Genomic DNA, 12,884 nt, shown 5'->3' with positions numbered 1-12,884 from the left:
CCCTTCTCTGTACTTGTTCCAGCAGCTCTACATCCTTCTTGAAATGAGGCCTCCAGACCTGTATACAGTACTCTAGGTGTGGCCTCACCATTGCCTTATACAAGGGAATAATCACCTCCTTATCCCTGCTAGAAAAATTCCTATATATCATTGACAATACACCATGAACTACGTTTGCAGCCCGTCTGCACTGCTCAGAGAACTTCATATCTGCCTGCACAATTACCCCCAGGTCCCTTTCATTCTCTACCACTGTCAGTGTAGTACCACAGAGTTGATACGTTGCCCTGTGGTTGTGTTTCCCATGTGTAGTACTTTACATTTTTCAATGTTAAACTTCATTTGTCACCTCTCAGCCCATCTGCTCAACCTTTCCAGATCCTGTTGCAGCAGCGTAGTGTCCTTGACAACCCTGCCTACCTTTTGTATCATCTGCAAACTTCGACATTAAGCTTGATATACCATCATCAATATCATTTATGAATACAGAAAACAATAATGGACCCAACACTGAGCCCTGAGGGACTCCACTAATAACATTACTCCACGACGAGCAGTGTCCATTGATTACCACTCTGTCTTCTCCCCATCAGCCACCCCTTTATCCACAGCAGCAGTTTGCCTCCAATGTCACACTGCTCCAATTTGTGCAGCAGTCTTCCATGTGCAACAGTATGAAAAGCCTTTCTAAGCTGCAAGTATATAATATCAAAGTTATTCCCTGCATCCAGTTCTTTTGTGACTGCATCATAGTATCCAATCAAATTGGTCAGGCAAGACATCCCCTTAACAAAACCATGTTGTGTCCGAGCTATAACTGAAGTCTTGTCTAAATGATCCTGCAGTGCTTCTTTAACTAGTGCCTCCATTAATTTTCCTGGAACAGAAGTTAAACTCGCAGGTCTATAATTGCTTGTATCAGCTTTTGATCCTCCTTTGTGAATTGGGGTCACATTTGCACATCTCCAGTCTGTGGGTACCTCCCATGAGTCCAAGGAAGCTCATAATTATGGCTAAGGGTTTGCTTACTTCCTCTGCTGCCTCCTTTAATATAACTGGATAGATCCCATCCACCCCGGGTGCCTTTCTTGTGTTTATCTTCAACAATTTCTCCTCCACTTTACTCTCAGTTATTACACGATTCTCTAGCTTACTGCTAGAGTTGAATACACCTCTGGCTTTCCCCTCGGTAAATAACTCCTCATGTGTGAATGTCGATGCAAAATATTCATTTAGTTTGTAAGCTACCTGAGCAGGATCATCAACAGTTGACCCATCGATATCAAGTGGACCAATCTGATTCATCCCCTTCCTTCTAGAGTTTACATAAGTAGCGGCCAGCCAGGGTGTTTTTTATTATAGATAATCTTTCCTACAACTTGTGGCCAGCGAGGATGTATTTTCTTATTAATAATCTTTCCTGCAACTTGTGGCCAGCGAGGATGGTTTTTTTTTGTATTTATAACCGTTCCTGCAACTTCTAAATCATGGCCAGTGAGGATGTTTTTATTTTCTTATTACATATTTCGGAAAGGGATGTCACAACCCTCCCTTTGAAAGAATAGAAAATTTTCAATTTGACATTTTAAGAAGTCATTGAAATGTATGCCAAAATTCTGGCACTAACTCTCCATGGGCAAGGGAAATTCTTCCATTTTTTAAAGTCTATTGCAGAAAATCTTCCAGTCTGGATACAGGTCCACCAGTAGTAGTCTGCATTATTTTTGGGAAAATTCTATATATATTCCGTACAGGAGTTTGACAAATTGATTTCTGTAAGTGTTATGCGAGGATCTTTTTCAGTATTGATAATCTTTCCTACAACTGCTACATCCTGTCCAGCGGGAATGTTTTTTAGTATTGGTAATCTTTCCTGAAAATTCTACATACTGAGCAGCGAGGATGGTTTTTAGTGTTCATAATCTTTCCTGCAACCTCTATTGACAATCTGTGTAGCGTTTGCTTAGTGATGTTGTGTGGTACTTAGTGTCTTGGAATTTATCTCTTAGAACTAGTTTGAGGTCATCACTCCCTGTAAATTTGTGCGTTCGTGAAAGTGGAAGATGTGGTGAGTGAAGTGATAGTATTTTTGTGACCATCTGAGAGGAAATGACGTTTTGCTAAACAAAAACCATTCTTCAGTTTCATCGATAATATCTTGCTGCTTTAACAAAAAAAATGGCTGCTGGTTAACATGGATTTTCTTCTCAGACAGTATTATTTCTTGTGTGGTGGCTCTTGACCTCTGTACAGGGGTGTCTAGGATTTTCTTTTGTTTTCTGGCATACCAGGGTGGCTGTTAGTGGCACTGTGGTCCCAGTTTTGTGTTTATTTTGCACCAAATGCCTGCCGTATAGAAGATATAAAAAATTTTAAGCTTATTTTTTGCATTCCATTCCTTTGTCACTGCATCAGTATCAAATCAAATTGGTCAGACAAAAAACTATTTCGACAGCACGTACTGACGGCAGTAAGCTACCAAGACTGCAATTGCTCATGTCGCCTTTTCACCCCTCTTTGTGAATTGGCGATACATTCTACAGATGTGCAATCACAAGGTGTTTTAACCTTTACAAAAACAAAGTTAAAATTCTTGCTATTTTAATTTGTTGCGAAATTATTTTAATAGAAAACTGGACATTAAACTAAATTTTTAGATAATAGATTCACTCATTGGTAATAATCCTCTTGCGATTGATTATGTTCTTCAGTAGGGTAAAATGAAACTAAATATGGACAATTTCCAAGGATCAAGTTCCCGATATCTGGAAATCTTGCCCACATTCCAATTATCAGGGCAGTTATATGAAATGCAGTCTCGAATTTCGAAGAAACCTGAATGTCAACTCCTGCATCCTGGCCAGGGAGGATGTTTTTTTCTTATTGATAATCTTTCCTGCAACTTGTGGCCAGCGAGGATGTTTTTTATTATTGGCAATCTTTCCTGCAACTTGTGGCCAGCGAGGATGTTTTTTTATAATTGGCAATCTTTCCTGCAACTTGTGGCCAGCGAGGATGTTTTTTTATAATTGGCAATCTTTCCTGCAACTTGTGGCCAGCGAGGATGTTTTTTTATAATTGGCAATCTTTCCTGCAACTTGTGGCCAGCGAGGATGTTTTTTTATAATTGGCAATCTTTCCTGCAACTTGTGGCCAGCGAGGATGTTTTTTTATAATTGGCAATCTTTCCTGCAACTTGTGGCCAGCGAGGATGTTTTTTTATAATTGGCAATCTTTCCTGCAACTTGTGGCCAGCGAGGATGTTTTTTTATAATTGGCAATCTTTCCTGCAACTTGTGGCCAGCGAGGATGTTTTTTTATAATTGGCAATCTTTCCTGCAACTTGTGGCCAGCGAGGATGTTTTTTTTATTAGTGATAATGTTTTCTGCAACTCGTGCATCCTTGTAGTGAGGATGGTTTTTAGTATTGAAAATCTTTCTGTCAACGCTACATCCTTGCCATTGAGTTTGTTTTTAGAATTGGTAATCTTTCCAGCAAAGAGGTTGGTTTTTGGTACTGATAATCTTTCCTGCAACATCTAGATTCTGACCAGTGAGGACGGTTTTTAGTAATGATAATCTTTCCTGCAACTCTTACATCCTAACCAGCGAACGATGCTTCGAATCGTTGAAATTTCTCTTTGAAGTGATCTCCAGATAGTGCATTAATTGGCGTTTAATATCGATTACCTTTCCAAAACTTCTGGCCAGCGAGGATGTTTTTTCTTATCGATAATCTTTCCTGTAACTTCTACACCCTGGCCAGCTCGGATGATTTTTCTCCTGCAACTGCTACATCCTGGTCGGCGAGGATGTTTTTAGTATTGATAATATTTCCTGCATCCTGGCCAGCAAGGATGATATTTTGTATTGATTTTCTTTCTTACAACTATACATCCTGGACAGCGAGGATGGTTTTTAGTATTGATAATCTTTCTACCAACCGTACATCCTTGTCAGCGAGTTTGTTTTTAGAATTGGTAATGTTTCCAGCAACTATTATATCCTGGCTTGTGAAGATGTTTTAGTACCGATAATCTTTCCTGCAAGGAGGATGGTTTTTTGTACTGATAATCTTTCCTGCAATATCTACATTCTGACCAGCGAGGACGGATTTTAGTAATGATGATCTTTCCTGCAACTTTTACATCCTGGCTTGTGAAGATGGTTTTAGTACTGATAATTTTTCCTGCAACGGTTACATCCTGGCCAGCAAGGTTTGTTTTTTGTTATTGATAATTTTTCCTGAAACCTCTGGTGAGCCAGGGAGTTTTTTAGTATTTTTAATCTTTTCTGCAACCTCTACATCCACCAACTGGATGAATGGAAACTTTTGCACTTCTCTCTCTTGCAACCATTCTTACCCAACTTGAATTTATTGTCTCATTGCATATCCAGCTACATAAAGGAAATCAAATAATAACGTAGTTATCTGTTCTTGGCTCTAGATTTAAAGTTGTTGCTATCCATCTCCAGCCATACCACAATCCATGCGGATGGGGCAATTTGAAACCTGGTTCGAGTACACTCTGAATGACTGCAGGGTATAATCTCATGATTCCACCCATACTCTTAAGGAATTTGTAAGGACCCGTCCTTACATTAATTAATAAAAATTGTTAAATATTATGAGAATTTAACTGTAATACGAATAGTGGTTTTCTGGTAAAAACAACATGGGTTAAGAAGCACTGGAATTCAAAAATACCTTCCAGTCACTCCCTGTTTAGTTGTAGCTTATTTGTATGGAAGTTCTTTGACGAGTCAGTGAAAGTAATATACCATGACAAATCCCCCATTAAGACAGAGGCAGATGCACCATAGAAAGGGCCAAGAGTGCTTAAGCTGGCCCTCTTAAAGATTTCACGGTGAAACGCTATTAGAGGTAGGCGACGTCACCAGGTGTGCACGCGTGAGGTCACGGGAGGAGCTGTGACGCTTCTCAGTTGATCGGAACTTCCGCCTCTCTTTCTAGATTGTTCTCGTATGTTCGAAGCTCACGGAAGTTGGGACACAGAGTAAAGAAGACCCGCCCACGGAAGAGGAGAGGAGACAAATGAGAACACAGGAAAAAGGATGTGCAGATTTGCACATCCTTTTTCCTGTGTTCTCATTTCCTGTGTTCTCAAAAAGGATATTGGCCAGGAAGAAAATAGAGGGAATTTTGAGAAGGGCATTCTGAAAAAGTTTTCGCAGCATTCGGAAGAAGTTTTCGGAGGAGTCGGAAGAAGTTCACGGAGCGGTCTGGTGAATGAATTGAAGGAGTTGGAGAACGATACTAAACAGAGCAGTAGTCTAATTTGGGTGATAGCTGCAGACCTGAGGTAGATGGAAGCAGTGATAGAAATTCTGCATATCCCGACAGCCAGTAGGAATGTTCACCTGTAAACATGGAAGCCGTAGTGAGGAAGAAGGAAGAATCACACCCTGAGAATTATATTGGCAAAGCCAGTCGAATGAGTGGTCGAACCATTGACCTACTCGAAGACCCCTCTATCCACGGAAGAAGAAATGCTGACCTGTAAAGAGTATGCGACACTGATTGATTCCAGCCGTACAGTATCCGGTAGGGAACACACCGTAATCACAGAGATCCCCAAATGAGCGCCCCCGCATTCCAGTACCTGAATGACCGATATGAAAGGAAGCTGAGCAGGGAGGAAAGTTCCAGGCCAAGCACGTAAGTGCTGGAGAGTTTACCGAAATAGGTGTACTTAATTTATTAAAGAGAGGACTTTAGGAGAAATATGTATATATAGTTAAGGAGGGAAATTTAAGTAATGAATATATGTATAAAAGTGTAACGTATTTAAGACGGACGTAGCCTATAATTTGAAGTGAAGCTCCTCATATAAATGCTTGCTGGAAGGAGAGGGTATAATAGATAACTGAGAATTGTTTAAAGTTGGGAAGGGTTTTTATAATATGTATGAAATTGAAGGTTGAAGTTTCAATTTATTATGAGTTGATTTGTGGAGAGTATTTCTGATTTGAGTAGGGGCTAATTTATAAGTGATATATAAAGGTATAGAGGATTAACTGTTCTGAAGGGTAATGTTAAATTGAATTGATTAATATTTCCTGTTGACCTGATTGCAGAAAGGGTGTCTGATTGAATAAATGCTATTTTCTTACAAATTGAGACAAGAACTCTGAAGGTTTTGTGAGCCAGTTCATTGGCTGGTAGTTGTTGGTTTATTATACAGACTGTTCAGAAGAAGAGTGGGAAGAATCTATGTAAAGTGTAGGACACGACCTATTGAAGTCCCTGTAAAGAACATGAAGAGACACCATGTCATAATGAATAATAATGTGTATTAGAATAGGATATCTGATGATGAAACAATTGAGTTTGAACAAGATATTTACACATATAAAGGTTAATGAAATAACAAGTCACCAGCCAAATATAGTTTGACTAAATGCTATTGCTAGTCTCTGTATGATATGTTAATAAACATTGTTTTATTTTACATTCATGTGTTGGAGTCTGTCATTCCGAAACTCAGCCAATCCGGTAGAATAATACCTAAAATAATTGGGGTCCCCTTTGAGTCTGGTAATCTTCTGAGAACAAACAAGTCAGATGCTAAGTGGGAGGATTGGACTACGGGGATATACATATAAAAAAGGGGATAAATTACAATAATTAAAATATAAAGAAAATTAGGGCAACCAAGAAAAACAATAATACCCCCAGCCCCAAAATTGGCGAGAACAACCCCCACAAATTTCACCTGGTCTTCAATAACGCCATCTGAGTACAGATATCCTAGAGATCTGGAAAAAACAAAGAAAAATTGTTTTAATGCAAAATGTAATGCGAGACTGAAATTCAATTGTTGATTTAATATAATAACCAAATATTAATATTCATTTTTAAGTGCCTAATAACGTGCTAGGTGTATAGAAACTTTGATCTGAAATTAAAGTTTTTAAATAAGTCTTTATCTGTGGAAACCTACTTTAATAAAGCTCCATGGGTAGCATTGGTGTATCCAGGTATTTTCATAGGGGGAGGCATGGCAACAGAGCTTTCGAGTTTTTAGAATGCCTCTTGCAATCTTTCTTCAAATTTTTGGTTATGGGGCTGGTATTACTATCCTTCTGGTCACCTAGAACAAATGCTTTGCTTGCATTGTATTCCTGAAGGGCACGAATACAATACAAACAAAGCTTTTTTACTAGTCATTTGCTATACTAGGATGATGTTTTAACTGTGATAATCAGATGAAAATTAGTATGGCCGTCTGTCTCCATCTGATTGCCAAAGTTAAGGCAGCATTAGGTCTGATCAGTACTTGGGAGAAGTTACAATATGGGAATTCCAAGTTTCGTTGTTACTCTTTTTGCTAATGCCATATAAACTTTGCTTCCGTGCATATTTTGCAAAGACCAATATTAAGATACTAACCCACACTAAAAATATTATTTCTTTTATTAAAAAGAACTCTGCTCCTACAATGAAATGAATTTTACCACTTTCCCAGTATTTTATTGATCAAACACAGTGAGACTGCATTTAAGAAAAATAAACTGCTTTCCTGAGTGTTGGTGGTTGTTGTTCCTTATAGGCGAACACTGTAAGATTACACAGAATTATCCGAAAAAACAAAACAAAATCCTCATTTCACCATTATCGAAATCCACAACAACCGAAGTTGCTGCAACAATCAGTGACCTGTTGGTTGAAGAAAAATTCCCATAAATCTATTTTGCAAACATTGTTCCTCAATTTGAATTTACATCTCCTCATGTGCATAGTCTGAGCAAGGCGAAGAATCCTTATCAGTACTGAGTTTACTCAAGCCATTCAAAACCTTAAACACTGCACTCCTCTGTACTAGTTACAGCAATTGTACATCTTTCTTAAAACAATGAGGTCTCCAGATTTGTATGCGGTACTGAATATGTGGCCTACCCACTGCCTTAGACAACGATTCTGCTAATAAAATTCCTCCATATCAGTGAATAAACCGAATGAACTGTCCTGCAGTCTGCAGGTTAATCTGGGATTATCACTATCCATATGAAATTTAAGACGGGCTCACCATTTGTCAGCTCGTCCTTTTAATTTTTCTACCTTTCTTTCAGCAGCATACATCAGTAATAAATATAGAACAAAAAAGTAGACTCAGCAGGGAACCAAGGGGAATTCCACGAAGAACATTAGTCCAAGAAGAGCAAGACTATTACAACTGATAGCCCCTTTCTGCCTTCTTCCACTCAAATATCCCTTTCTCCACAGCAGGAACCTTCCTCTGAATGCCACATTGCACCATTTTGAGTAGCATTGTTTTTATGTGCAATAGTATCAAAAGCTTTTCGGAAATCTAAGTAAATTATGTCAAACTTATTTTTTGCATTCCATTCCTTTGTCACTGCATCATAGAATCAAATTGGTTAGAAAACCCTCCATTAATGACAGCACGCACTAACGGCAGTACGCTACCAAGTCTGCAATTGCTCATGTCACCTTTTCTTCCCTCTTTGTGAATTAGGGATACATTCCACAGATGTGAAAATTAAGGTTTTTTCCTTTGAGAAACAGCTGTTTTACCCTTTACAAGAACAATGTTTAAATCCTGGCTATTTTAATTTGTTTGAAAATTATTTGAACAGAAAACTACACACTAAACTGAATTTTTAGATAATAATAGTTTCACTCACTTGTAATAATCCTCTTGTGACTGATGTTCTTCAGGAAAGTAAAATTAAACTAAATATGGACATTGTCTATAAAAGTTTCCAAGGACCAAGTTCCCAATGTCTGGGAATCTTGCCCACATAATTATTAGGGCAGCTATGGGAAAAACCCTCTCAAACTTAGATGAAACCTGACTGTCACCTTGTGCCTATAATAAAATAAAAAGGTCAGCATTAAACAGTATAATGACTTTTATTAAATATTTAATATTTTAAATTGACAAAAAAAAACAACTACTTTTTGGTTTGTTATTCAGGGTGATTCACTACCAGTGCGACAAACTTGCAGGAGGTGTAGGGGGTACAAAGACGAATGGGAATCACATAGCATTGCAGGGTCCGAAATGCCTTCGTCATGCGGTAGAGGACGTTGAATGGGAGGTCGCGTGAACAGCGATCCCGCTGGAAGTCAGCATTATAAAAGCTGACGTTGATTGTCCTCTGAAAACAAGTGAAGAGATGCATGAGATACCAATAATTTAAAGCCAGACATTAAATACTTAAAGATAGATTATCTCTCCTGCAACTTCTATATCCTGGCCAGCGAGGATGGTTTTTAGTATTGATAATCTTTCCTACAACTCCTGCATCCTGGCCAGCGAGGATGTTTTTTTGTATTGATTTTCTTTCCTGCAACTGCTACATCCTGGCCAGCGAGGATGGTTTTTAGTATTGATAATCTTTCCTACAACCCCTGCATCCTGGCCAGCGAGGATGTTTTTTTGTATTGATTTTCTTTCCTGCAACTGCTACATCCTGGCCAGCGAGGTTGGTTTTTTGTTATTGATAATTTTTCCTGTAACTTCTTGTGAGCCAGGGAGTTTTTTAGTATTTTTAATGTTTCCTGCAACCTCTACATCCACCAATCAACCACCAACTGGATGAATGGAAACTTCTGCACATCTCTCTCTTACAACCATCCTTACTCAACTTGAATTTATTGTCTCATGAAGTGGAAGAAGGCCGTTAACATTCAGCTTATTGAAGCGAGGCTTTAAATACCTGAATCAGAGCTCCTGACAGGAGCTCTTCTAGAAACCGTGCAATTTGCTGAATTGAAATCTTTCTATGTAAGAACACTTTTGTTCCCTTCATCACTCTGGTTGCCCTTCTCTGCACCAGTTCCACAAGTCCTTCCTAAAATGAGTATTCCAGAAGTGTACCCAGTACTCATGACGTGACCTCACCACCCTTACTAAAGTGAAGCCTCCAAATCTGTGTACAGCCTAAGTAAGTCTATCCCAAATGGATAAGAAGCACCGACCATGGTGAAAAATTCCCACGGGCCTTGCAGAATCTCTCAATATACCTAATAAAAAAAAAAAGAGAGCGAAGAAAACCAATATACGCACAATCGTAATACCTAACAGAGTTGGATTATTACTTTCAGTATGCATGACCAAATCGGAGGGTGGCTAACTTCTTGATAAATATGCTTTTCTTAAAAAAATTTACAATTTAATCGAAATAAAATCTTTATTTTCCGTAAGGCTAAAATCCTTTATTACTAAATTAAAAATATACAAAGAAATTAAATCTTATATGATGGATTTACCAGGTTATGTTAACTAGTTATTAAATTTTTAATTACCTTCAACAGTTTCTTGATCAAGAACGAAGACTTCAGAAGTGTTTTTTTCCTTAATGTTTTCTGAGGAGTGCAGACACGGTGTGTTGCAAAAATTGATGATTGCAATTTATATCTTTCAATTTCTTTTGGAATCTTTGTGGTAGCTTTTCTGTATTAAAAAAAATGAATAATTTTTATTAGAATATAATTAAATATTTATATATTTTTGTTGAGATTTTAATTGCATATCCACATAATGTAGGCTCAGAAATAATGAATTTTAGCTTTTAATGAACTAAGAAGTGTACTATTATATTTATAAACACACACACACTACACTACCATTAATAACCAGACACCCTTCCATGGATGGGGAAACAGGTCGTGTGCACGCAAAACGTAATAGAAGCTGATATATACACACTGGGCTTCTAAGAGACATGAAAAGGAGGCCGCAGGATGACACATTCAACAAAATTAAGACTTCCAACGTGGAATAACAGTAAATTGCCACATAAGCAAGCTTTCTGTGCGAGACATTGCAGTCCCTCTGGGGATTTCTAGGTCAATAGTTAGTGACGTCATACACAAATAAGAAAGAATTGGGACTGAATCTGCCAAAAAAAAAAAAAAAAACCGCCTTCTAAACCCCAAAAAGTAACAGAACGGGACAAGAGAATGCTGTGAAGAACTGTGCGCCAAATCGTAATTTGCCATTGTGTCAACTCACACAAACCCTCTGTGAGAGCATTGAGACTAATGTCAGCACATAATTGTATCAGCGAGACAACGCATCAGACCATACTCCTAGGGTCGTAGCAGAGTGCTTTGAGCACTTAAGTGTGGAAAAGTTGGATTTGCCGGTCCAGAGACCTCATCTGAATCCTATTGAGCATCTTTGGAATGTATGGGATTGTCGGGTACGTGCACGTGAAGATCACCCAAAGAACATGGCAGAACTGGTGGCTGCGTTAAAGGTCGAGTGGAGGAACATATCACCTGACATTTATGAAAAGCTGGTTGAGATTAAGTCGAGAAGATTGAAGGCAACCATAAAATCAAAAGGTCTGTGTACAAAATAATAAATGACACAATAAAAACTCTTTATCTAAGGAATGTGTCCGGATATGCAAGGTTGGGCAGTGTATAAAAATATAGCATTAGGGTTAAAGCCAAATTTTAAATTAATTACAAAGAGGTCACATGTTTGTCTTGAAGACTGTCGGTAAAATGAACACAATGACACCAAATGCAATTAGTGACTCTCAATCAAAGGCACAAAGTCGCCACCTCTGTCTCAAGCTCTATTAAGAAATTAAAAATTAGAGTGGATTAATCAAGGAAAAATTAACATTCAACTGACACCCACATCCAGTTGTGCAAATGTGCGGCTCTGTGCTGAAGGAGACAGAGATACACCCTTAACAACAATCAAAGAAGAATATCACCATTTACAACGAACTAAAATAAAATCACAAGGGCTGCTTCTGTAGAGAAGATGTGCATTGGTGAATTCCTATACAATCTAAATACAGTATAAGAAAAATTTCAAACAAACTAAAGAAATTAGGCTGGCCATAAATCCCGTTTTCAACGGGACAGTGCTTTTATTTTATATATCCCGGACGTCTTGTCGTTTTAATAAAACGATCATTTTTCCCCGTTTTTTAAAAAAAACTTGAAAAAACGCTTCAACATCCACATAATGTGTGAATGTAATAACCACTTGTTATCACACTCGAACGTTTTTATTTTATGAATTGGAGAATATGGAGTCAAAAAGGGGATATTGCACATTAATCGAAGACCATCAAAAATAATTCAAATTTATTGAATTGAACAATTGGTATATTGATAAAAAAAAAAGAGTGGTTTGTCAGCATTGTAATGTTAAATTTTTCTGTTGCTCATGGAGCAACATCTACGTAACTGAGAAAACTTTGAATTCATTTCAAAGCATCAGCTCATTCCCCGTATGACGTGATGATGGAGAAAGATTGAAACTGTTTCCGATTTTTGAGAGGTACTTTTTAGTTAAGTGTAGTGTTAAAGTTAAAATTATAGATTTTATTCCTTTACCTGGTGAAACATCCGAACTACAAAGTATTCTGATGAAGAAAATAATAGCTAAATTGTCTTTACAAAAAAAAATCATTGCTCTGTGGTGATGAGGCCAACACAAATGTGAGGTTGTAAAGGAGTCTGTAATAATAATGTATGGAGAAAAATCGAAAATGATTTGGAGCGAGAAATTATTGGTGATCATATTCAAAATTGTCTCGAGTGTGCTGTTCACTGTCTACTTATTGATTGTTTTGCAGTTAAAATATACAAATACTTTTTCTGTCCATTAATTGACAGGATTCATTCATATTTTCTTTTTCAAGAGAAAATTATTTGAAAGTCCCTGTTTGAAAATATGGTTGTCATTCCCAAGATATCAGAATTCCAAACATCTGCTAGTTTTATCGAAAAAGATATTTCTATTATATATTAATTATGTTATGAATATTGAAAACCTTACGAACATGTTAGAAGACATGTTTTCTTAGAATGATGTAAAAATAAACTAAAAGATATTAATAAATGCATGTGGAATTAGTGTGGT

The sequence above is a fragment of the Mastigoproctus giganteus genome, chromosome 3 (assembly GCF_048544385.1).
Source record: "Mastigoproctus giganteus isolate SK-2022 chromosome 3, ASM4854438v1, whole genome shotgun sequence".
NCBI lineage: Eukaryota > Metazoa > Arthropoda > Arachnida > Uropygi > Thelyphonidae > Mastigoproctus > Mastigoproctus giganteus.
The sequence above is the reverse complement of the archived record's forward strand: the minus strand, read 5'-3'. Positions refer to the sequence as shown.